General features: G+C 50.9%; 1 protein-coding gene across 2 annotated transcripts in view; it reads right to left on the reverse strand.

Annotated features, from left to right (window-relative positions):
- SMPD3 (sphingomyelin phosphodiesterase 3) overlaps positions 1-26786 on the reverse strand; it is a 92044-nt gene that overhangs the window by 18183 nt on the left and 47075 nt on the right. Inside the window, exons 1-2 of one of the 2 annotated variants that reach the window (XM_050773337.1) lie at positions 21339-21916; positions 10382-10443 (exon numbers count right to left, since the gene is read on the reverse strand). The gene's annotated coding sequence lies outside the window, so the exon portion shown is untranslated. Of the gene's footprint in view, positions 1-10381; positions 10444-21338; positions 21917-26786 lie in introns of those variants that run through there. The other variant, XM_050773336.1, reaches the window with a different exon arrangement.

Raw genomic sequence — 26786 nt, forward strand, 5'->3', positions numbered from 1 at the left:
GCACTCCTTTGGCCTAGTTGGGCCACAGAGTGGGCCCGGTGCAGGTTCTATCTCCACGTGGGGGACTCCGTGCCCCCGCTCTCTGCTTCCATGTCCCTGGACTGGCAACTTTGCCAAGCAGAGTCCACTGTGGACCCCTCTGAGGGGACTGGCAGGACCCCCAAAGGCCTTGTGGGCTGAGTTTTTGCAGCTCAACCTCAGACTGCATTGTTCCCCCAGGGTTCCTTATTTTGAAGTCCACAGTCATCTGTGGGTTTGTCCCCTTTGTGAATCCTGGTGTGTGTGGCTTCCGAGGTTGCCCAGAATGACATCCCCGACACCATGCTCTCCAGGTCTGAGTTGGAGTCCCAATGCCTCCAGGTCGTCATGGGTCCTGGCAGGCCCCATGGTCACTCTTGAGCCCTGGGGTCAGTGTGGGAGGCCACACGGCACCCCAAGGCCGGGCTCCTGGGAGTCAACCCTGACCTAGAAAAGGAGACTTTAGACCTGCCTCTGGCCCTCAGCCTCACTGGCCACTGCTTAGCTTGGGCTTGGGACTCAGGGTGACCTGAGTGCAACCCTGCACTAGTCAGGACTTCCCACCTCCCAGGACGATCATGAGGACAGAAAGGGACCAGGCTGGTGACCTGGCCAGGCCCTGCTTCCTTCCCTGCCTGCTGTGCCCCTCCTGGTAGGACCTCCCAATCACTCCTCCCCTGAGGTTGGCCCCTGTGTGCCCTGTTTGCTCTCCCCAGCCTGTGGTCCTGGGCACGGTTCTGGGGGTCACTGGAGCCCACCCACAGAACTCTCAGAGCGCCTTCAGGAGCCTCAGAGACATCAGTCACACTGCTGAGGCTGGAGCTGCTGGACTTCACTAGCTTGTTGCTGTTCCCTGCAGTGGGGACTGGACTGGGCCTGACTGTGACAAGGGGACTGGGCTTCAGAGAGCAGAGAACTCCATGGTTTGCAGGTTGACCCAAGTAGGAGGGGAACTTGCCCTGGGAGTTTGGGAGCCCAGACAACCCCAAGTCCATATGTGAGGGGAAGAAGTGAACAAGTCCTGGGCAGGACCCAAGAGGCCACAGCCCCAGCCACCCCTGGTGGGTGTGTGGCATTGACAGCAGGCAGCCACACACTGCGGCTGCTCCTGTGAGCGACTGATGATCTGCAGTCAGTCTGCAGCCCTGAGACCCCTGTTGCTGACATGTGAGCTGAGGCATCACGGCACGAACGGTGGGAGACTATGGCTGCTCAGAGGCCTGCACTGAGCCAGAGCCCCTCTCCCTAGATGCTGGCCTGAGGGCTCAGAGGGCAGCTGATCTGCCATCACCAGCGAAGGGTGATCCCAGGAATAAGGCCTGGCCAGGCTGGTCCCGTCTGGACAAGCCATGGTGGCCAGGAGCTCTGCTACTGGACGTCAAATACCACCAGCACCAAGACAGCCATCCCATTCGCCAGCTCCCTGGCAACAGACTTGCAGGTGTAATGGCACACAGGCTCTGCCTGCACAGTGGTGCAAAGGGTCCTAGGTGGATCTTGGCTTTGAATTTGAATTTATCTGGTGGTGGGAAAGTGAACAAACCAGACCAGTTCTGCTGGTAAGGCAAGCCCTGGCCTCTATGAGGAAGCCTACATCATTTTCTAGGGATCTCTGAGTCTGGGGGGCTTCTGGAAAATTGAGGAGGTTTGGGAGTTGCCCCACCTTCGCACTAGGGTGAGGCCTGTCTCCCCTCCACTGCCCTTTCCTCTGGCTCGTATGCTTGCTGACACCGCTCTTCCCGGCAGCAGGGCTGGGAGTCCCAGAGCAGACAGGCCTCCTCTGAGTCCCTGTTGTGTCCACAAGCTCATGTCTAAACAGGAGCTGCGCCAGGCCCCTGGTTTCCGCAGGAAAAGCCACGTGGATTGCTCCAATCCAATTACCCAAGGTGCCTGCATCCGCCTGCGGCACTGAGCTCAGGCCGGGCCATTTCTGCCTGGATGCCTGCTGCAGAGGAGTTGGCATGGCAACATGAGCTCTGAGCTGCTGAAACTTAAGTCAACTCATGGCTGGGAGGACAGAAAGACAGAAGCGGATGCCTTTCTGAGTGATGCAGGTCGGACACATCCACGCTAACTCCTGAGAGCCACATCCCAGGCAGAATTGGGGTCTGGGGTCCGGCAAGAACACGTGTGCTGTGGCAGCGGCTCCTACAGACACAGGTGTGCCAGGTAAATGCCTGTTCATCCATCTAGATCCAAAGCACCTGCCTCCTTCTCCCTGCAGTCCTCCGTGACCTGCACACCCCACGCACGTGCACACAGCCATGCCCCCACCCCCAACGTCTGTCACTCTAATCAGGCACGTGTCTGTTTGCACGTCCTGGATGGAGCTCCAAGTCTTGGCACCACCACAAGGCCAAAGCCCACCCTGCTGCACTCCACAGCGAGGGCAGTGAGCCAGTCAGGCCACTCAGCACCAGCCCTCCTGACCTGGAAGGTCACAAAACCCAGCTAGACTACCCTAAGCTCTCCCTGAAACTCTTATTGGGCCCTTGAGGAAAGAGGCCTGCATTTTATCTGAGATGGAAGACTAGGAACCTGAAGCTTCTGGAACCTTCTTTGAGAATGAATCTAGTTCAGAGGAAAACAGACCTTAGGGCTGGAAGGAAAGAGACCAAGTCCTAGAGACATCATTGAGCTCTGATCTCCCTGCAGCCGAAGCCAGCACAACCCGCACACTTTCCAATGAATGATTCAGCAGTTCCCTTGTCTTTGCTCTAGTCCCTTTGAGTTGGTTTCTGGCATTTCCCACTGAAGGGATCCTGTCTCAGATATGCCAGCTCTGTGATCTTTCTGAAATGCGATTCTATCAGCTCCTCTCCTGTGCAAACCTCCTGTGGCTCCCCCTTGACGTCCCACTGGGCAAAGTGGAGGCTCCCCTGAGTCCCGGGAGGCCCTGCAGAACCTGGTGCCTCTGGCCTGTGCCTTATCAGCATCCCTTGGGAGACCACAGCGGAGCAGACACTGGGAGCACAAACTCTGGTGTTGGACAAGCAGGGCCAGGTCGTCCTCCTGGATATTGGACAGGCTGCTCAACTGACTGTGCCTTAGTTTCTTCACGTGTTAAGCCTTGGTAATAACCGTCTCAGGGTAGTTGCAGATGGTGCACATGCAGCACCGAGTGTGGTGCCTGCCTCATCTCTAGGATGCTTACTTTTATCATTTTGCTATCACTGTTAATTCCCTTGCTGCAAAGGCCTGAAGAGACAGCCGGAGCCTTCAAAGTCTCCTCCTCGTGAGGCTGGTTTGCCTTACAAAGAGGGTGCTCTGCTTTCCCAGGTGCATGGCGAGGACAGTACGGGGACGACGTCAGGGCCTCCATCTCCTCGCAGGAGGTGATCAGAGCCATCTGTTGTGGGCTGCTTGTGCAAGCCCGAGGCACGGGCTTCTGCAGAAGCCAGGTGCAGGCAAAGGGCCATACAATTTTCAAAAAGAAACTTCCCACAGGAGGTATTACTGCACTGTGTGATTTCTGAGAATAGGAACAGGCTGTGAGCAGCTCTGGGGCCTTCCTTCAATCAGCCAGCCTCGGCATTTCCCTGGTGAAGTCAGAAAGCCCAGATGAAGCCAACTCGGGCGTGATTGGAAAGCAAATCTCAAGCCAGGTGAGTGTGGTGCATGCCCTAGAGGCGCAACAGCCAACGTGATGATTCAAACAGCAGTACCCCTGGGTCCAGGACCTTGTGCCACGGTGACATGGGCAGTTGCCCTGAAGGCATGGACCCCATCCTAGGGGGACAGCTGAGTTTGAAGACCTGACTGCCCACTCTCTACCACCTGCCACTCCAAAGTCATCTATTGGTGACCACAAAGGGTGCCAGCAAGGAGATGACTGGATGGAGGCTGACACCTAGACCCACATCTGAGCCACACCAGGCAGCACCTCCTATCATTCCTGCGTTCTGCTCACGAACCCGCCTGGTGACCAGACTTATCTGCCAGTGTTTGCAAGGGCAGAAGCCCGCGGGGCTCCCACCAGTCCTATGCCCTCATGGAGGCTGAGCCCAAGACAGAGAGGAGGCCAGGGGCAAAAGCTTGCTTCAGGATGAAGATGGGGAACCTCCTCCAACTGGGGCAGTTCCAGGGCTGAACTAGAGCAGTCCTGAGTCAGGAGGCTGCAGGCCACAGCTGAGCATCTAGCCAGACAAGGCCTCCAACCTCAAGTGCTCTGGGCCTGCCTGAGTGCTGAGGCCTGTGCCTGGGCTGGGCCTTGCAAGTCGCCAAAGCAAGGGATCCTACCAAAGCAGGTCACGTCACCTGTTCCTGGCTGACCAGCACCACCTCCATCCTCAGGAGGCCCTCTGCCCTCAGCGCCACCTCTGCCTTTCACAGGAAGGAGACCAGGAGGGCCTTGCTTCTCTCAGGTTCTGCTGTTGAGGTTTCTGTCCCAGTCAAGTCCCTACTTCCCTGACACAAAGGCTGATGTTAATGGTTCATGAGCCAAACAAGGCTTGGAATATACTTTACTTAAGAGGGGATGACAGCATACTTTCTGTGGGAGTAGAATTTTAAACACAAGTCCACACAAATGCTAGGATTTAGGTAGACCCTGTGTCGCCTGCATTTCAAGTACAGCATTTCCTTCTGGAACGGATTGGCCGACTGCACGATGTGTAGGCATTTCAAGGCACCAGAGAACACAGATTAAGACGACAAACCTTCCTAAAACAGAACAGACGGGCTAACATTCTTCAGAACAGAATCATTTCACATTCAGCCTAAAGTTTTCTATGCAAAGAACATTTAACAAACTGAGTCCTAGAGGAAAATCTATGCAGAGCTTAAAAAGCAAGTGAGTGAGAATGAGTAAATAAAATCAGGTGTCAGCATTTCACTCACCCTCCCAGGCGGCTGGGCTTTCCGAACTGAAGCAAGGCCTCACTGCTGAGGGTTGAGGCCCCATCCTGAGCCCTTTTGGAGACCTCTGACCCCAGGCCACTGCTCTACACATGGCACCATGAAAGACCCTCCATCTGCACACAGCACCATGAAAGCCCTTGGCTCCAAGAGAACCAGCCAGAACACCCTCCCCTTTGAGAGAGGATGCCCCAGCTCAGGCCCAACCAAGGGCTGCTGTACATCTGAAAGGGGAGGCCAGAGCTCTTTTCCCTTTAGTTTACCTGTACTTCCAAGCCGGGGACGGGACTCTTGCCTCACTTCCTCTGGCCCCTGGAGCACCTGGAACCTGATGTCCAGCCAAGAGGTAGGACTGCACTTCCTGGTCCCCTGGTGGTTGGGTGGGATCATGTGATGAGTTCTGACCAATGAGCTGTGAGTGAACGTGATATCGGGTATTGCTGCGCTTAAGTACTTAAACAGTAGATGTGGAAACTTCCAGAGCTCTCTCCCTCTGCCACATTGACCTGCAGTGTTGGAGATGGTGGCTGCTCCGTCAGCCTCAGTCCAGGGTGAAGAGACACGAGCAGGGCCCTAGCTAACCCACATGTAATGTGGGCAAGAAGAAAACCTTAGATTATAACCACCGCGTGACCCATCCCATCCTGACCAACAGAGGACAGCTTCTGATTGGCTGTGTAATTAGTCAATTTACTTGATGCTGAAAACAAGCCTCATTATGGACAGCTCGCAGTTTCCCAAGAATGCAGCCAGATCTACCCTCCAATCCAATCCAACTCTTCCTGCTCTCAAGGATAATGAAGCAATAATGATGTTCCTTTGTCCTGAATCCAGGCCAGGCAGAAGACTCACTCCACACCCCCACAATGTGGCCTAAAAAAGTCCATTCCTACCTACCCAAGTTCCTCTAGCACCACGAAACATCAGGTGAGCTGAGTCTTAATCTTTTAATTTGTAGTGGAAACTCTTTCTGCTCAGAGAAGCGGTTGCTTTGGTGACACAGGTAGCACAGTAAATCCATAGACGTGGAGAAGTAAATCCACCAGAAACCTCTGCCAGGGGTCAGGGTATGGGTTGGTCACAGGGGCCAAGTGAGTCCTGCAGGGAAGGGGCAGGAGGCAGCACTGGGGGTCCTTTGAGGTGGGCTCAGATAGTGTCAGAGCCCAGAGGCCCGGCTTGGCGAGACACTGCCAGGTCTGACTGGCTGACAGTGTACCCAGGGCTGGCAGGGGCAGTGCTGGGCAGCAGCTGGTAAGCAGGGAGGCTGGGGGCACTGGGCGAGTCAGATGCAGCACCGTGGCTGCTCAGAGTATTGCACGGAAAGGGCCTAGGGTTTCTGGCAGCAGAGACTTTGCCTATTAGATGTGTATAGTTGAGGGTGGGGTGTCTCCTAGGGAGAGTGTGGAGATAGGAAGGTTGTGGGTATTGGGTGGAGCAAGCCATGCGCAAGGGAGAAACAGGTGTGGTGGTGGGACAGAAAGGGAACTGAGGGTGGATTCAGGGAGGTGGAGCCACTTAGGGAATCCTGCCTTGCCAGGGCCATGCCTTTGAGGACTGTAATGACTACCGGATCACTGACTGCAGACAAGGAGGCGTCCTCCAGGAGGGGCAGCTGGGGAACATGGGCCCGAGGGGAGGATCCCCTGCATTCACTTAGTTTGCCCCCAGTTAGGTTTTTTTTGTTTTGTTTTGTTTTTTGTTTTGGAGAGGGAGTCTTGCTCTGTCACCCAGGCTGGAGTGCAATGGTGCAATCTCTGCTCACTGCAACCTCTGCCTCCCAGGCTCAAGCGATTCTCCTGCCTCAGCCTCCCAAGTATCTGCGATTACAGGCATGTGTCAGCTAATTTTTTGTTTTTTTTTTTTTTTTTTTTTTTTTTTGTATTTTTAGTAGAGATGAGGTTTCACCATGTTGGTTAGGCTGGTCTCGAATTCCTGACCTCAGGTGATCTACCTGTCTCAGCCTCCCAAAGTGCTGGGATTACAGGCTTGAGCCACTGCGCCCAGCCAGGTTTGTTTAACTTAAATGCTTAGCCTGTCCGGATAGTATCCCACCTACACCGTGCAGAGCAAGCTGGCTCAAGTCATCCCTTCTGCTCAGAGCATGCCGGCTGCATCTGTATCCTGCACTCCAGAAGGGCTGGATATGTCCCCGCACCATGGGACTGCTCCTTCTGAGGGCCCTTGGAGGATCCCTCAGAGCCCCTCCCCTGCCCGCTCCTTAGGGGCTGGACTTTCTCTTGCCTCTTCCCTCCCTTCTTGGCTGATCCCTTGTGGGTCACCTCTTTCCAGGGGACAGCCAGCCCAGGTATCTCCTGATCTCTGTCCACATGTATTTGATTGACAACTCTACATCTTCCTCTAGAAGTTTATTACTCCTCCTCCCCCGACTTCCCCACATACAGTTCTGTCTCCCAAGTAGTTCTGGGCCCTGGATCTCCTCCATACCCTGTCTCCTCTTCCCAGCTTACAACTCTGCCCTCTAGTCCCCTGGATCCATTCCCACAGCCATATCCCAGTTCAGGCCTCGCCCTCTTCAACCTAGACACTGCAACAGATTCCACCTGATCTCCCTGGTCTGGCCCACCCGGCAGCTGGTGGGGTCTTTCTAAACTACACGTCATACCACACTGCTCACCTGTGGCCCTTCAGTAGTGCCTGCTGACTCCAGGAGGTTGCCCAGGCACCTAGGCAGGGAAGGGCAGGTGGCCTGATTGCTCTGTTTCCTCTTGCTCCTGGAGCTCCAGGGGCCCTGACACGAGCAATCCCCAACTCTGCCCTTCCAGGCTTCCACACTTCTGTCGGGGCTGTTCCCTGACAGCTGTCATCTGTGTGAAGGAATGTGGACTCAGCCGAGGAGCTCAGGGTTCAAGATTCACAGAGATGATCCCTTTGTCAAAACTCAGCCAGCCATCCCATGGCCCCTGGGATGACTAGAGGACCTTAGGCTGAGGTCAAACAGGCCCTTTCTGTCTTGATAGCTGAGTGTTTCTGAGAATGTATTGCTCAAGCTTGCAGTCTGCATACTAGAAAGGTAGGTAACCAGCCCCTGATAGATCTGACACCTTCAGATCTATCAAGCTAGAAACAGAACCGAGAGACAGGAGGCTCAAGCTATGTCAGCAAATTCCATCCTTCAAAGCAGAAGGAGGGACGGCCTTGTGTGTGTGGCTCTGTGGGTTGTCTCTACAGGACCAGGGACCCTGCCCATGTGGAGCCCTGGGGTTGGGGGGTAAGGTGCTTGCCCACCCATCCCAACTTCCAGTCCCAGCAAATGAGGGTTCTATTTTCTAACTCTGAGGCCACATGAGGAGAACAAAGCTTGTGCCCCCCACTCCCCCCGCAAGCACTCAGTATTTTATTCCACCACCTGACCCTAGCTGTGTGTAGAGTGGGCAGATAATAGGAACCCCTGCCAACTGAGAACAAGCGGCAGCCCTGCCCCCTGCTGACCTGGAGCTGCAGCCAGTGTGGGCTCATCTGAGGCCACCTGCGGCCTGCTTGGGACCTCAAACTCATTCCCTCCCTGCCTTCCTTTCTCTCTCCCTGCTGTAGCGGGGACACAGCTATGAACCAGTCCATGGCAAAAAGACAAGAGGGAGATTAGACATGAGCATCAGAAAGGCAGGAGTAACGGAGCCGCCTCTTGGGGACATCGGAGAAGGCGCTGCCCAGCACATACCTCAGAGAATATGTTTTTCACACTGGGGGTTCAGCTGTACACTGCACAACTACCCCACATAACTACTCCAAATGGGTACAGCTGGCCCCACTTACAGATGAAATGGAGACTCAGAGAGGTAAATGGCAGTCCCTGAGAGGTGCAGCCAAGTCACCTGACTCCAATTTCCTTTTTCTCCCTACTTTTCTTGCCAAGGCTGAATATAAGAGATATGTAAACATACCCAGAAACATGTAAATGAGCAGCATCAAGCACCACCCTTACTTCCAGGACAAGTTCTGGGGGAAGAGTAACATTCCCTACACTGTCTTTGTCCTTCCCCCTCAATTCCCACAAAACAAGACCTTTGCCTCTTTTTTCAGTCCCCTGAAGGTTACATTTGTCACCTACGCCCACTGAGCCATTGGTGAAAACTCCAATGATCTTCCTCCCTCCCTGCGAGCTGCTGGTGTCATCTGTTTCCGCTTTTTTTCTTCCATCCAGTCACCACCACGTTGGATCCCCAAATCTCCCTGCCCCCAGCCTGGTGACCACCCTGGCAACCCTGAAAACACTTAATTTGTCAATATTTGGGAAAGCGTGGGTTCTTAACAGTGGTCTTGTTTTGACTCCCAGTCTGAGGTTCCTGACTGTCAGGGGTCACTAGTTTCTGCTTTTATTCCTGAGAATGGTCCAGTAGTCTGAATTACTTCTTTGGGATGGATTCAGGAGTAGAATTACTCAGTAAATTTTAAAGCTTCTGATACATATTGCCAAACTGCTTTCTACCAAGGTTCTGTCAATTTACTGATTGTTTGAGAATATGTGTTTCACAACATCCTTACCAACTCTGGGTTTTAACATTAAAAAATGTGATTTTGGCCGGGCACAGTGGCTCATGCCTGTAATCCTAGCACATTGGGAGGCCAAGGTGGGCAGACTGCTTGAGCCCAGGAGTTGGAGACCAGCTAAGGCAACATGGCGAAACCCAGTCTCTGCAAAAAACGCAAAAATTAGCCAGGTGTGGTGGCATGTACTTGTTGTTCCAGCTAATCAGGAGGCTAAGGTGAGAGGAACACTTGAGCCTAGGAAGTAGAGGTTGCAGTGAGCTGAGATCGCACCACTGCACTCCAGCTCCAGAGACAGTGAGACAGGTCTCAAAAAAAAAAAAAAAGTTTTTGATGGTTTAGTGGGCAGTGGTATCCGGTTACATTTTTCAGAATGCTTAATTTGTATTCCTTTTATGAAGTGCTGCTTCAAATCCTTTTCCCATATATTGAAGGAGTTAGTATTTTCTCCATAGATTGGGTGCACTCCACTTGAGTCAGGTTCGGGATGGGACCCAGACGGTCAGCTCCAAATCACTTACCCCAGAGTGGTGGTTTTCAAACATTTTAAAAAGCAGGAGAGCCTTTTCTTTTTTCTCTTTTTTTTTTTGAGATGGAGTCTCGCTCTGTCACCCAGGCTGGAGTGCAGTAGCCGGATCTCAGCTCACTGCAAGCTCCGCCTCCTGGGTTTACGCCATTCTCCTGCCTCAGCCTCCCGAGTAGCTGGGACTACAGGCGCCCGCCACCCCGCCCGGCTAGTTTTTTTTTTTTTGCATATTTTTAGTAGAGACGGGGTTTCACCGGGTTAGCCAGGATGGTCTCGATCTCCTGACCTCGTGATCCGCCCGTCTCGGCCTCCCAAAGTGCTGGGATTACAGGCTTGAGCCACGGAGAGCCTTTTCTTAATCTCACACAGCATCTCTTTATAAAAACACTAACAAGTAGCCCGTGAGGAAAGGCTTGGAGCCCTCCCTTGCCCACCCCCACCCCACCCCTCTGGTTCCAGAAGCCTTGGTTTTACCTGAGGAGGGGCCACTGGGACCTCGTTGTCCTTCTCTCTGAAGAAAAGCTGTCACCGCAGACCTGAAAGGAGATGAGCAGTTCACAGGGGTGCCCGGAACAATCTCCAGAGCTCCCCTAACAGCCACCAAGCAGCCCAGAACAGGTGAGCCAGGTACAAAGACCAAGGGGCCCCACCTGCGCCCAGAGGCACTGCCACACCCTCCACGTCGCCAGGGCACGGGTGTGTGCCCAGCAGTTCCAGTGGACGAAGTGCAGCCCCAGTGGGTGGGGCCTGAGGTTTGTGTGACGGATTTTCAGGGAGGACGGTTGCCAAGAAGAGAGAACTCTGAGGGTGGGATGGATGAGCCCTCCACGTGGACACCGGGACCCAGGCCGGGCCCAGGGGTTGCAGGGGTGAAGGTGGAGGGTGGGGAAGAGGTGAATTCAAAAGCTCCAGCCGCAGGGCCCAGGTTTAATCTAATAGGAGAACCAGAACAATCAGAGCTTTGGGAGCTTTGTGCAATCTCTGTTTCCCTAAGATACTGAGGGTAGGGGACAGCTGAACCCAGGCCAGGGAAGAGGGACAGTGGCCACTGGGATGGGGTGGATTAGGGGAGGAAGAGCAACACTGAGAGGAACCAGAGGGATTTGGTGGCAGATAAGGGGGAGCAGATCAGTGGAAGGGAGGCTCAGCGGGACACTTGGTGAACCCAGAAGGGTCTTTGAAGGGGACAGCTAGGAGGGAATTCATGTGACCCTAGGGCTTTGGACATAATGTCACTGGCTCCCTGCACCCCTTGCTGACTGAGGTGAAGGATCCTGGCACTATGCTCTAGGGACGCTGCCCTCCACACTTGGGCCCCAGTCCCAGTTCGTAGTCCCCGCCCTTGCCCGCTAGTCCCGCCCCTGATCCCTGGCCCCAGGCAGCTCCCTGAGCCCTGGCCCAGTTCTAGGCCTCATTCCTACTAACCTGCCGAATCCTTGGCTCCAGGGCCTGCCGCTTCTCAGGCCCAGTCTCTACTTTCAAGTTCAGCACCCCCGGCCCAACGCCTAGTGCAGCCAGGGCTGTCCTTGTGTGCTCCACCTTCTTAAGCCAGTCCCATGGCCCGGCCCAAAGCCCTCTTACCACCCCTCCATCCAGAGTAGGGTGACCCATTACTCTTCACACCCCATCCCTTACGTATACTTATTTTGCAAATCACCCAAACTGAGTGTTTCAGAAGAATCTGAAAGCCGAGGCCCCGTCCATTCTCTGTCCCCTAGCCGAAGATGTTGCAGCAGTGCTGGCAGGAGCGTCTCCTCCACGGCAAACAGTTGGCTCCCTTCTGACTAGGAATTTGCACAGAAAAGCCTCTGGCTCCAATGAGACCCGGTTCTGGTCTAGGCCATTGGTCTTGGGCAAGTCGTTTAACCTCTGAGCCCCAGAGGCTCCCTCCTCTGTAACATTAGGGGCCACTACAAGATCTTGGATGGCCATGGCCAGGACCAAATGAGCACCGGCATTTGGTGCCAGATCAGAGTGGGAAGAAGGAAGCCAGAGCCCCCCAGGTCTACGCTCTGCACGTGGTGACCTGGCTTCCCCAGGAGATCTTATGTTCATGTGGACACCCTGGCTTTTGCCTTCAGAGCCAAGTACCTGGCAGGATCCCTCCCCACCCATAGCCTGGGGAGTCCAGCCTGCTGGGAAGCGGAGGCTGACCTGCTGTCCCAGTCTGTCCTCTGTCCCTGGGACTCCTGCCTCTTTACTCACAGTTGGCTGACAACCTGCATGCACCTCTGTCCTTCACCCTCTTGCTGGACTGACCTGACCCAGGTCACAGGCTTGCAAGCATCTGGCATTAGACATAAAGGAGGCAGGCCACTCCTAGCCATTTGGGCCTGTGTGACTCCCAGCCCCCACTGCCCTCTCTCTAAGTGGGGAGGAGCTCACCTCTCATCCCTGAGTGAGAAGTTTGTCAAGCAGGATCTTTGGCCTCCAACATTTCCCAAACTGTCCCCCACCAGCTGCACAGCTGCACAGCCCCTCCCCACTCTCCACCCCACCTCCCATGCCCTACCAACTCTTCTGAAAACTCCCTGCATGTTTTTTTCAAAATAGAATTAAATAACAAGAACTGACTATTTAGGGAGGTGTTCCTGAGGGGAAATGGAATCTCGACAACCTTGAAATTATAGGCCCTTCTCTTTTCTCAAAGAAAAGAGAAACACGTCAGATCATTGATATTCTGAGCCAGGCCTTGTTTTGAAATATGCTCTCCCCCTATCCTTTCACGAACCACGGACTTTTTCCCTCTTTGAAAATAAGATCACATCAAGGTAGGGATTAGAAATGGGAAAAATTCAATCAGAGCCTCCCTCAGCCAGCTACCCATCTCAATATACTCCCAGGTAAGCAGAATCAGCTCCTGCTCCAAACCTGCTCAGCATCATCATTCAAAACGCACCGGTAGGAAATGGTGAAACAGAAGAACCTTTCACCCCGGCTGAGCAGGGCCTGCAGTGCTGCTCTCCTGGCTCCGGCAGCTGGCTTGTGCCTGGGCCGAGTCAGGCCTCTGGTTTAAATAGGCAGTGGGAGCAGAGCAGGGAGGGCCTAGAGGGTGGGTGTGGAAAGTGGGCCATTTACCTAGCACAGCAAGGCAGTGTCTGGAGCCAGCAGTGGTCCCAAGCACGCGCCTGCCTGCCTGCCTGTCCACCAGGAGGCCTCAAGCCCACAGGCCCCAAGACCGCAGACCAGCACCTGGGGTGACCCCTGATGGATGTGCAGCTCCAAGGGAGATGTCCCTAGATGCACTGAGCTTGGTCAGGTTCCTGGATACTTCCACCTCTCCTCTGTAGCAGAACCGGCTGTGGAGATGGATGGACCTGTTCCCCAGGGCCTCTCTCCAAGCCTCAGTTTCTGCCTTCTTAAAATGAGGATAACACTGACTTTACAGGTCCAGAAATAATGTTTGCAAAGCGCCTGGCACCTAGGAGGTTGATTTATTTACCCACATGGTGATACTGGGGCCAGGTACCTTTGATGAGGCTGGAGCCTAGAGGTTTAGTAATGTACCCAAAGTCACACAGCCTTCCATCTGACTGTCAGTGTCAGACCTCATGCAGACCTGGGGCCTCCCAGCCTCATGCTACAGTTGAAGTTTGGGGTGAGTGAGGGTGAAGAGCAGCTGCTCACCTTGGGGAAAAATCTTGATTGAACCCTAGTGAAGGGGTTACCTTTAAGCCCCCAGTGTTATGGGAAGAGGGTCCTGATCCAGACCTCAAGAAAGGGCTCTGGGACCTGGCACAGGAAAGAGTTCAGGGTGAGTCCACACAGTAAAGTGAAAGCAAGTTCATTAGAGAAGAAACAAAAGAATGGCTGCTTCACAGAGCAGCCCTGAGGGTGCTGGTTGGCTATTTTTGTGGTTATTTCTTGATAGTGTGTTAAACGAGGGGTGGATTATTTATGACTCTTCCAGGAAAGGGGTGGGCATTCCTGAAACTGAGGGTTCCTCTCCTTTTTATTTATTTATTTATTTTTGAGGCGGAGTCTCGCTGTGTCACCCAGGCTGGAGTGCAGTGGCCGGATCTCAGCTCACTGCAAGCTCCGCCTCCCGGGTTTTACGCCATTCTCCTGCCTCAGCCTCCGAGTAGCTGGGACTACAGGCGCCCGCCACCACGCCCGGCTAGTTTTTTGTATTTTTAGTAGAGATGGGGTTTCACCATGTTAGCCAGGATGGTCTCGATCTCCTGACCTCGTGATCCACCCGCCTCGGCCTCCCAAAGTGCTGGGATTACAGGTTTGAGCCACCGCGCCCGGCCCCTCTCCTTTTTAGACCATATAAAACCAAGTATGACTTCTGGAACATTGCCCTGGCATTTGTAAACTGTCATGGCGCTGGTGGGAGTCTCTTTTGCCATACTAATGCACTAGAATTAGCATATAATGAGCAGTGAGGACAACCAGAGGTGGTTTTGGTCACAATCTTGCTTTTGGCAGGTTTTGGCTAGCTTCTTTACTGCATCCTGTTTTATCAGCAGAGTCTTTGTGACCTGTATCTTGTGCTGACCTATCTCATCTGGTGACTAAGAATGCCTAACCTAGGCTGGATGTGGTGGCTGACACCTATAATCACAGCACTTTGGAGGCTTAGGCAGACAGATCTCTTGAGCTCAGGAGTTTGAGACCAGCCCGGGCAACACGGTGCAACTCTGTTTCTAAAAAATATACAAAAACTAGCTGAGTGTGGTGGTGTGTGCCCGTAGTCCCAGCTACTTGCACTGCTGAAGTGGGAAGATCGCTGGAGCCCAGGAGTTCGAGGCTGCAGTGAGCTGTGATGGCGCCAGTGCACTCCAGCATGGGTGACAAAGTGAGACCCTGTCTCAAAATAAACAAAGAATAAGAATTCCTAACCTTCTGGGAATGCAGCCCAGTACGTCTCAGCCTCATTTTACCCAGCACCTGTTCAAGATGGAGTTGCCCTGGTTCAAACACCTCTGACGCCAACACCAAGGCAAGGGGGGTGGCATCCTGTCTACATTTGGGTGAGACCCTGGGGGAGAGGTGTAGAAGTATCCCAGAGTAGCTGCTAGGGATGGTTGGTGAGAGGAGCTGCCCTTCAAACCTCCTAGGTCTCCGAGTAACACTTTAGGGTGGGGAGTGTCTCACCTGGTTTGTTCAACTTGATCTTCCAGTGAGTGGGACAGTGCCCCCACCTCAGTGAACAAAGATTAGGACATAAGCTAATGGGGAATTAAGACAAAGCAGTAGTTTGTCATTTTATGCTTGAAAAAGTTCTGCCTTTAACAGTGCAAATAAATCTGCTAGTAAATAATTGAAGTCACATGAGGGAGCTGTCTTTAACAGGAGAAGTACACATTTTCATTTTGATTAACAAAATGTTAACCCCTCATTTCCCTCAAAGAAGCAGCAAAACAGAGGGCCTGGATCTCTGTTAGTTGGACTCAGTAGGGAGATCAACTTGCCTATAAATACTGAAGAAGATGAAGTTGAAGTTATGATTACATATGAAGCCCATTCGTCTGCCAGTCATTAATTGTTATGTATATTGTGGACCTGACACCCTTTCAGAAGTTTGGATTACAAAGGTGAGAGACACACTTGGAAAGACTGTGCACTTCAGAGACCCATCTAGGTTCAAACCTGGCCCTGGGCAACACTGGGCCTTCGCTTAGTCTCTGTGAGCCTTGGGTTTCTACTACTTTGCAAGGCTGTTGGGAGAATTAGATGAGATGATATTGGTGACGACTCTTTGTAAGCATTCAGTGATCAGTTATCCATTTGGAAAGATAATTCTGCAGGGAGCATGGGGTAGGCAGGAGGGGAGACAAGCAGGAAGGCCAGTACAGTAGGCAAAGCAGGGAGATGGAAGGGCCAAGGCAGTGGGAAGAGAGAAGGGTCACATATCTGGGGGACATCTAAGAGGATAGAATGGTGTTATGGACTGAATGTTTGTGTCCCCAACAAATTTATATGTTGAAGCCCTAAACCCACTGCATGGCTGCATTTGCAGATGGAGGCTTTAAGGAAGTATAGATGGTCTCTGACTTACGATGGTGTGCCTTAAGAATTTTCTACTTTTCCTTTTTTCTTTTTTGAGACAGAGTCTCACTCTGTTACCCATACTGGAGTGCAGTGGTGCCATCTTGGCTCACTGCAACCTCCACCTCCCAGATTCAAGCGATTCTCGTGCCTTAGCCTCCCAAGTAGCTGGGATTACAGGTGCCCACCACCACATCCAGCTAGTTTTTGTGTTTTTAGTAGAGACAGGGTTTCACCATGTGGTCCAGGCTGGACTCAAACTTCTGACCTCAGGTGATCTGCCCACCTTGGCCTTCCAGAGTGCTGGGATTACAAGCATAAGCCACTGTGCCTGGCCAAGATATTTCAACTTTTCAATGGTGCAAAAGTAAGAGACATTCCATAGAAATTGTACTTTGAATTTTGACCTTTTCTTTTTATTATTTTAATTTTTTATTATAAAATGTTAGTTATTATTATAAAATAGACTTTGTTGGATGATTTTGCCCAACCGTAAGCTAATGTGAGTGTTTTGAACATGTTTAATATAGGCTAGGTTAAGCTATAATGTTTTCTAGTTTAGGTGTATTAAATGTATTTTCAAGGAACTGTATTTTCAACAAAAGATGGGTATATAGGGATGTAACCCCATGATAAGTTGAGGAGTATTTGTAATTAAGTTTAAAAGTGGTCATAAGGATGGGCCCCTGATCTGATAAGATTAGTGTTCTTATAAGAAGAGATGCCAGGCCAGGTGCGGTGGCTCACACCTGTAATCCTAGCACTTTGGGAGGCCAAGGTAGGAGGATCACTTGAGGCCAAGAGTTAGAGACCAGCCTGGCCAACATACGAAACCCTGTCTCTACTAAAAAGACAAAAATTAGCTGGGTATGATGGTGTGCGCCTGTAGTCCCAGTTACTTGGGAGGCTGAGGCACACTTGAACACGGGAGGCGGAGGTTGCAGTGAGCTCAGATTGTGTGACAGAATGAGACGCTATCTGGAAAAAAAAAAAAAAAAAGAGAGATGCCAAAGTGCTCACATGAACCAAGGAAAAGCCATATGTGGACTTAGTGAGAAGGCGGCTGTCTACAAGCCCAGAAGAGAGCCCTTACCAGAAACTGAATCAACCAGAACATTGAACTCAGATTTCTAGCCTCTAACCTGTAAGAAACTAAATTTCAGTTGTTTAACCCACCCAGTCTGTGATATTTTGTTATGGTAGCCCAAGCAGACTTATACAAATGGATGGGGACCAAGGGGTACCTGGGTAACATGAAAATGGACCAGGAGGCTGGGCATGGTGGCTCATGCTTATAATCCCAGAACTTTGGGAGGCCGAGGCAGGCAGATCACTTGAGGTCAGGAGTTCAAGACCACCGTGGCCAACATGGTAAAACCCCATCTCTAGTAAAAATATAGAAATTAGCTGGGTGTGGTGGTATGACCCTGTAGTCCCAGCTATTCGGGAGGCAAAGCCAGGGGAATTGCTTGAACCCAGGAGGTCAAGGTTGCAGTGAGCTGAGATGGCACCACTGCACTCCAGCCTGGGCGATGGAGCGTGAGACTGTGTCTCAAATAAACAAAAAAAACAAAAACAAAAAAAACAAAAAGGAAAATGAACCAGGAATTTATTCAGAGGTCTCCTGGTTCAGGTAACTGTATGGCTAGTGAAGTTGTTTGCTGGCAGTGGGGGTGGGTGAATGAGTGAAGGCAGGGTTTGTGGTGTTGAATGACATTTGCATAGACATATCCAGACAGAAGTGGGATATTCAGACCCAGAACTCAGAGTTGAGGTCCAGATTGGAGCAGGTTTGAGAATTATTCGTGTGTAGGTGGACTCTTGGGAGTGACTACATTTTGTCAGATCACTTACTCTTTCTTTCTTCTTCAATTGGTCCATTTTAATTCTAATTTCTTGTTATGTAAGATAGCTTTTGTCTTTTATATTTTTGTAAAAATCAGATATTCTCCTTTGCTTTAAAAAAGTACAGTTGTGCACAACTTTCCCCAATTTTTACATGACTTTGTTTTCCCCTACTTGTAGAGAACAAGTCTTGTTTAGGAGCATAACTGATGTGGTTAGAATCTACTTGTGCAGTTAGAATTGCACATTTTTTTGAGGCTCATTTTGTCTTCAATATTTGTGATGTCAGTTCTCCTGTCATTCTTACACAATATCAGAAGAACATATCTCCTTTCACTTCAGCTTACTGGATAATTTATAATGCAAAATTTAAACTAGCAAATGCTTATTTCTTTCCCTCAGAGTTGAACTTGAAAGGCACAGTGTGTTTTCTTTAGTTCTAGGCTGAGCTGTTTTTTCATTTCTGGAAACTTATATTATTTCTTTCCTGATGTCTCCTTTATGTGTTCCTCATCCATTCATCTCTCTTTTCTAGGACTACTTTAGGGCTGTGATACAATTTTTCCATTTTCCAAATCAGTTATTTGCTCCTCTGTTTTCTTTGTCTACATTTTAGGTTTCATGTCTTACCTTATCCTCAACATAACTAATTTCTTTGTTCTATTTGTTTCTGTTAATGCCAATTACTACTTCCAGGTGTTTTCCAATTCTTTTATCATTTTCACCATGGAATTAAGGCTATTGTTTTTTCTGATCTGTTTCTGTTAGTATTTTGTTGTTGTTGTCATTTATTTCTTTCAAAGTAGTTATAATCCAGTTCATGTCCTTTGTTCCTTCAGATTCCATCATTTAAAAAACAAATTAATTGACATTTATTGGGTGCCTACTGCATGCAGACACTGCTGCTCATCATTTAGCACTTGTAACTGTCTGCTTTCCTTCTTAGTACAGCAGGATTCAGAATTCTTCAGTCACAGCTGCTTTGGGCAGGTTCTGATTAATTAATTCATTTATTTTCTCTTGTTCCCCAAAAGATTTAAGATAACTTAAACTGTATCCTATGCACAGTATGAGACTTTGTTTGTTTGTTTGTTTAAATAGGGAATTAGAGCTAAGGGAAAACAGAAAAAACAAGAGGCAATCAGGCAGAGCTAGAGATACAGAGAGAGTGAGTGAGGTGAAGTCTCATTCTAATGGTGGCCTCAGGTGGGCACAGAGATGTGTTTTATGACTGAGGCTTGTCCTATTGATTTTTGTTGGTGGTGTTGAATGACCCTTTGTTTTAAATTCTTGCTTGAATGGCTGCAGTGCAGAAGAGGCCCCCATGGCATCACTCCCTTGGCTAGCCCCCCCTGGGGTGGGAAATGCTTATATATATCTTTCCCAAGGGGGACGGAATTGAAAAGAAAAGGAAAAAAAAAAAAAAAAAAAGAGGCAGGATTATAGGTCATATGTGGGCTGGGGGCACATAAACAGTGTAACAGTGACCCCTAACCTCATGGTTCACCTTCCAAAACTCAGTATTGATTGAGCTACTCATTAGCTGTGTATTTCCTGTGCTCAGAATCAGAGATTTTCCTTGTGTTGGGTGGCAACTGTAATCTGGTCGAGAGGAAGGCTTTTCAGGGGCTCTCTGTTCCCACAGAACTCGAGAGTGGCCTCATTTCACACTTCTTGGGAACTAGTTTTTCGAGTGACAGATTGATTGGTGTATGGGTGGTTACCAAAAAAGATTCTATTTTATTAGCTGTTTGTCTTGCAAAGTTAAATAGTTTTTTAAACTTTATCAAAATGTCATCATCTCCAGGGTTTAAAGTGTGCCCTCTGGCTTTGAGGGAAGATCTCAGTCCCATAGGTGAGTCCCATAGCCGTCATGTCCCAGTTTACCTCAAGTCATTGAGCAATGAGCCTGAGATGGGGCAGGTGAGCTCAGGCCTGTGGCTGCCCTAGTCTGGGCCCACTTAGGGGGTGACCCTGAGTGGCAGCTAGCTGAGCACCAAGGTGACAGACAGCTCTAAATTTCATCCCAGTGTCTAAACTGTCTTAAAAAAATACATCAAGGGAAAAGTAAAATCTAGACATTCCTATATATGAGAGACTATGTATATAGGTAATGTTGCTTTTCTGTTGAGAAGGAAATAGAAAACATTTCACTAACTCTTTTTTTTAAATTAAAAATGAGGAATATATCAAACAATGAAAAAGACTTTGGTTTCCTATTGTGGCAGTTAAAGAAGAGAGACAAACAGACTGAAAGTGGTTGAGGGAAGGCAGGGAGCAGAGTCCTGTCTCATGGGTGCCTCAGCTCAGTGTGCCTAGCCTGGGCAGCCCAGCCCTGCCCTTCCAGCCTCAGCGGGTGCAGCTCCTAGTTGTCTACTCTGTCCTTGGCCCCTCCCTCAGCCCCAAGTGTCCTGTCCAGAGTCAAGGCCAATTACTCCTAGTTCCTGAGTCCATTTCTAGTCCCTACTCCCAACCTTTCCCTGGCTGTCATCTCCACCAGGGCCTCCTCCTGTCTTGCCTGCATTGAGCCCCTTCCCTCCCAATCGGGCTGAAGTCTGTGATCCCTACCACCAGCAGCTCTGAGCTCATTCTGCCCTTGTCGAGCATCTCCAGATCTCCCTCTACCCCCAGGATCAATCCTTCTACCCGGCCTGGCTTGAGGGCCCCCAGTGACCAGGCCCCACCCTCCCCAGCCTTATTTGTGCCCCTCCCTTTCTCCTACTGATTTGATCTGACGGCCCTGACCTCTAGCGTTCACTGTTCCTGGAACATACCATGCTCTTTCACGCCTCCATGCCTTTGCACATGCTGTACCCTGTGTCTGGAACACCCTGGTGGTCCAGCTCCTCCAAGGCTCAGCTTTAAAGCTTCCAACCCCCTCCCCTCAGTCTCACACCCCAGGGCTTTGTACTCCAGGCAGCCTAGAGCCCCCTCAGCTCCAAGCACAGGGCCCAGTCCCTGATAGAAGCCTTCCGGGAACCTTGGTGGAATCAATAAAGTGATTTCTAGCCAGGCGGGCATGTCCATCACCAGAAGCTTCGATTCCCTTTGTACACACCAGGGGGCACAGCAGGAGCTGTGAGAACTACTCCCAATTGTTTGAATTAGTGCCTCAATGAGGCTACTTTCTCATAAAACAAAAGAAAACAAAACGAAAATGCAACATGGAGACTTGAAATCTAAAAACTGTGTGAACTCATGTGTATGTCGTGAGTGCCTATAGATTACTGGAATCATCATCTTCATCAATATGATTATATCAAAAATGTTTTGGGGCACCCACTGTGTGCCAGGCACTGTGTTCAGAGCATTCCATGCACAATGTCTTGTTTCACCCCCTAAGCAGCCTGGGGAGGGTAGGTCTTATCGATCCCGTACTCAGAGATGAAAACAGGCTCGGAGGGGCATAAGTGACTTGCTCAGTCACACAGCTAGAGGGTGGCACAGATTCTGTGAGCAAGACTTATCTATGGCCCCATCCTGGTTAGCATTTTGACCGATGGGGCTCTCTAATAGACAGGAGCACCCATAGGTAAGGGAGGAACACCCCAGGGGTTGGGAAGTCTTGCTAGCCACCGCCTTCCCCTCTTACCTGCCTCCTCCTCTGTCCCAGAGGGATTCAAGGTGGATGCTGCCACGATTTGTTCTTAACACTTGAGTGTGAATTCATCCATCAGCTGTTGTCCTGGACATCTGAATGGTCAGAAAACTGGCGGGGATTGGGAGGTACAAACCCAGCAGGAACCAGGTAGTGTTCTGCTCTGGGGCTGAGGGATGATGGGGAACACCCAGTCAAGCCCATTGTCTCTCCCTAGTGTCCTTCAGCCTCGTGCCCTCCATTTGTTCTCCATACAGAAGCCAGAGTGATCTTTCTAGGTACATATCTGGGCACCCTCCCAGCTGAGAACTCTTTCATGGCCCCCAGGATAAAATCCATGCCCCACGCCTGCCTCCTCTCCTGTCACACTTCTTGCCAAGCTTGTCCTCAGAGCTCTCCTCTTTCCTCCTTGGTCCCAGTCTCTTTCCAGCAGGGCCTTTCCCCAAACTGGAATTCCACGCCTCGTCTGGTTAGCTCCTCCTCATCTTCTTGCCTTTTGCGGGGGGGTCTCTTCAGGAAGCCTTCCCCCCTCCCCTGGTGGCAGTGCTTCGTCTTAGGGCCTCCTACAGTGAGCCCCCATTGCTCCTGGCACCACCCCAGAGGTGGCCTCTAGAGGGTCTGGGACCTGGGTCACATGTCAAACAGTCCTGGCCTCCTGCAGACAGGCAAGGCCAGGGGATGACAACCACAGGGAGGAATATGCCCCAAAGGCAGCCTTTCAGAGGGAGATGCAGAATCTGGTTCTGGGATGTTGGGGCTTCGTCAGGGAGGAAGGGAGTCCAAGAGGTGGGTGGGCGTCCGGAACGTGCTAGGGCTGTGACCACCTGGGCCCCTGCTGGAGCTGCAGCTGTGGATGTTGTTCTCAGGGAGAACAGGCGGAGGGAAAAAGGGGGTCAAGGACAGAAGCTTGGGGCTCATCCCATTTTTGGCTTGGTGAGGAAAGAAGAGCCAAAAAGAGCACTTGGGAGAAGAGGCAGATCACAGAAAAGGTGGTTAAAATATAGCACTGTTTTTATTTCGTTCTCAAATAATCTGACTTTTTTCTTTTTCACTTAGAATAGCTGGAAAAGGAGGGCCCTACGTGGCAGTCCCTGGGATGAGAAAACCATGTGTCAGAAAGCTGGTGCCGAATCCCTCGCGCTATTTTTACCCTCCTGACACTACCTCTTTGAGCCCCGAGGAGGATCCTGGCCTGAGGTGGCCGAGCTGGAGTCTTCCAGGCTGATGTGGCCAACCTTCACCTTGTTCTCCAGAAACCACCAAAAAGCTGGCTATTCACTTTTCTTGACCAGAAATAAATGCATCAGACAAGTGTTCTCAAGTAATCTTGAGGGATGTGAACACAAAATTATCCCATAAATTGCTTTTGTTTCCTTTCCTCAGTTCAAAGTTGGTTTTTGGTTGGCATTAGTTACATTAAAATTGGACAGTAATTCATGCTTTTAAAATAGAATCTCCATGTTCCCAAGTTTAGAAAGAAAAGCCACCTAGGAATGAGAAAAACGTGGACCTACGTGAAATGCCATTCCATTAGCCACAGAATCTCTTATGGGCCTTGGTGGGAGCACCCATCAGGCGGGATTTGTGGCAGAGCACGCCGAAGCGGAGTGTGTCTGTGGTCACTTTTCATTCTGTTCCCCACTCCGGGTCAAGGAAGCCTTTGACATTGTGGCCAGGAGCTCTGGGGGCTCACTAACCTCTAATTACATTTCTTATTTAAAATAGTGATAAACAGTCTCTCTGTTGATTCAAACGTTTAAAAACACTGAGCCTGTAGTTGTTGGCTCTGAACAAAGAGAGCAAATCCTCCCGGCCTCCTCAGGCCCGCCCAGCCTCTGCCTATACCTCTGGGTTCTCAGACTCTCATTCAAATGCTGAAGCCAGAAAATGTCCCTCTGGGTGGGCTTGAGGGGAGGTCACTTCAGGATTCAAAATCAAGACTGGCTAGGCTGTGCAGTGAGGCCCCATTTTCCCCACATGGGGACTTCTGGCTTCTCCTATTACCTGGCTCCTGTTCTGGGTTCAAGGTGAAGGTCAGGAGGTGAGAAGGAGGAGTCACCATCTTACCCCACTGCCCCATGGTCTGGTGCCCCATAGCATGTCCACTCACCACTATCCTTCATTTATGAGTGTCAGCCCCTGGTCCCACAGGCCTTGGATGTAAAGAGAAAAACTCTGCTGTCCCCACGCCCCCAGTGCATCTGCTGCCTGGAATGGAGGTAAGTAGGAACCCCTTCTAGGGCTGTGGGGTCCCCTTTAAGAGCCAAGTGCCATCCATCCCATCTTGTAGACACCCACAAAGAAGGAGCCTTGAGGCCCAGGCTCCCTAGAGGCAGCTGATACAATGTAGGGGCGGGTGGGTGGGGAGGAAGGAAGAATGGTGGTCAGACCCCCCACTGGCCATTCTTCCTGGATGACTTAGAACCCAATCAGCTGCTGCTTGCCTAGACTGCCAGGTTGCCTTGTCCTCTTCATTTGGAAGACTGCACCAGTGGCCAGGTATGGACTTTGCTTTGTAGTGACCATGTCCAGAAAGGAGCCCCTTGTTATAAACACAGTACATCAGTGACATCCACGATAAACCCAAAGCCCTGCCTTGTCTCAGGGCTAAGGCCAAGTTGGCCTGGGCCCAACTTCTCTCCATAGCCTCATGCCTCCCCAGGCACCAGTGTGGATGTCACCACACCTCTCCACTCTACGCCATAGCAGGGTAGCTACTATTGTAGTCACCATTTTACAGATGAGGAAACTGAGGCCTAGAGGGGTAAAGCATGCTACCAAGATCACACTGGAGGAGCTGGGATTTGAACCCAGGTCTGTCTGACTCTAAAACCAGTGCTCTTCTCAATCCACCCTGCCACAGAACCTCCTAGTCCCACCTCCTGCCTCTGCCAAGTGGCCTCTAGAAGGAACCACCTCAAATACGTGTCAGGGGTGATGTGGTCCTGGGTAAGGGTCAAGGGCTTTGTGGAGGTGCTGGAAAGTCCAGCCCAGCTCTGCTAGGGTGTCCCCCTGACCTTGCCAGCATGACCCATTTGGTCTGTAATTTTAAACGATAATTATGGATTAGCCTGGTGACCATCAGGCCCTTCTGCTACATCCCAGGAAATGGACCTAACCCTGTTACAGGGCAAATCAGATATAATCAGCTCCTAATTCAATATGGTTGTTCTAAGTCACATTTATCAAGGGACAGAAGCTGGTCCATGGGTTAGACTACAGTAGTGGTTGGATTAGATTCAGACAAGAATCCTCAACTTGCACTTTCTGACAGTTTTCTAAAAATTAAATGGAAGAGATGAACTTTTTTAGTACTATATGCTATAAGTACGCAGACTTGTATGTCCCACACACAGATGGGGGCATCTTTCAGACTGGCCATGAGTCCCTGCAGTCTTGATCTACCATGGTTGTGCCTCTCAAGCACCGACAAAGGTGCCTAGACACCTGGAACACTGCTCTGTTCAAAACCAAACCTGGGCAATCACCCAGTGTGCAGGGCTGGCCATACCAGCCCCGTCTGTGGCTGAGGAGTGTAACTGGGTTCAGGTACATGGCAACTTCTGGCCAGCTCTGAGTGAGAGAGGATTTCTCTTCTAAGTGGTGGTTTGTGGGATCACAGAGGCCAAATAATAATCAGATTATTGGATGCTTGTGATTGGATCTGTTAGTTTTGCACTGGATTGAACTTTTTTCTCCTGACTCCCACCCATCGCCTTCAGAGTACTGCCAGTGCCACCCTCTGTGAGGTGCTGGCCTCAGAACTCAGACAGTGAAACAGAAGTACAGAGTCTTGGATGAACTACCCAGGCCAGCATCAGTGAGTGTCAGAACTGGGACTTGAGCTCCGATTGGTCATGCTCCAAAGTCTGGGCATTTTTCACAGCATCCCTGGGTCTCACCCCTTTTCTGTCCCAGTCCACCTGACGGAAGAATGGGCTGAGGGGAGCGGCATGCCATATCCTGTTGCAGGGAGCACTTCAACATGTAGCTGACACATTTGGACCTGATGTCACTGGCAGTGGTGGTTTTCTGAGCCAATTTTTCAGGTTTTTGCTGCCCGGCTCAGTGGTGATATCCAGGAGGGAGTAGAAAATGCAATACTTGAGTTTGGGCAGTTGGGGCTGGAAGTGGAATTGGGGGTGATGGCGTATAGGAGGCAGCAGGGGCTGGGGGGTAAGTGGGATGTTATGGGGGGTGAGTTTGAAGACAGGGCCCTGTCTTTGGAGCATGCTTTAGAGTCAGGGTGGAGGTGGGACAGGGCATCTGTCCAAGAATCTCCCTGATCCTGGCCTCGCCTAAATGGTAATTGTCTGAGATCCCCACACCAGTAGCCTGGTGCCAGGAACTTCAGTCTTCTTATTGCAAGGGGAAGTTTCAGGGCAGTGTGCTGGCCAGGACAGGAGAATTTCATAGGTACAAGGCAGGCTGTCATACCAGTTTTCTGGAAGCCTTCTTTTTTTTTTTTTTTTTTTTTTTTGAGACAGAGTCTCGCTCTGTCGCCCAGGCTGGAGTGCAGTGGCGGGATCTCGGCTCACTGCAAGCTCCGCCTCCTGGGTTCACACCATTCTCCTGCCTCAGCCTCCCGAGTAGCTGGGACTACAGGCACCCGCCACCACGCCCGGCTAGTTTTTTTTTGTATTTTTAGTAGAGATGGGGTTTCACCGTGTTAGCCAGGATGGTCTCGATCTCCCGACCTCGTGATCCACCAGCCTCGGCCTCCCAAGGTGCTGGGATTACAGGCGTGAGCCACCGCGCCTGGCCTGGAAGCCTTCTTAAAGCACCTAGGACCTTATAAATGCCTTCCTCTCAGATCTTTAGAATCCCAGCAAGGCCAACATGCCAAATGGCTAAGAGGACAGCAGCTTCCAGTTTATCCTCACTTGTCATGGCTTTGTGTTCAGCTCTCTTTCCTGTCTGCCAGCCTAGATGACCAATAGCGACCCCAGGCCCACACCAGCCAATTCTCTGAAAACTCAAAGAGGCGGTAGCCACAAAGAGGCAACAAGGTGCTACAGAATCCTACCCAGCCTTCCTTAGCAGGACCTCCCTGCAAGCACTGACTCTCCTTCACCCACGCCACGGCTGGCTAGTGACCTTCCTCTGAGTCACGTCTCTCTCCCTTTTAGACCGTCATTTCCCTGACTCTTCCTACAATTAATAAGGTCTTATTCTTAGAATAAATCTCTGATTCCATTATACTTGTAGTATTCTGCCTCCCTGATTGAACCCTGAGTGATACAGCACCTCACCTCTGCAGGCCTCCATTTCTCTCCTCTATAAAATGGAGATGGTATGTGACATGTGACACACCACCCTAGGAAGGGGGCTGCAGCTGGGTGCTGAGGGCCAGGAGGCAGGGATTGATTCTGTGTGCATATTTGTCATAATCTGAGGACAAGCAATAAGCCAGAGTCATGACTCAACTCAGTGTGGCTTTTC

The sequence above is a fragment of the Macaca thibetana genome, chromosome 20 (assembly GCF_024542745.1).
Source record: "Macaca thibetana thibetana isolate TM-01 chromosome 20, ASM2454274v1, whole genome shotgun sequence".
Taxonomy (NCBI): Eukaryota; Metazoa; Chordata; class Mammalia; order Primates; family Cercopithecidae; genus Macaca; species Macaca thibetana.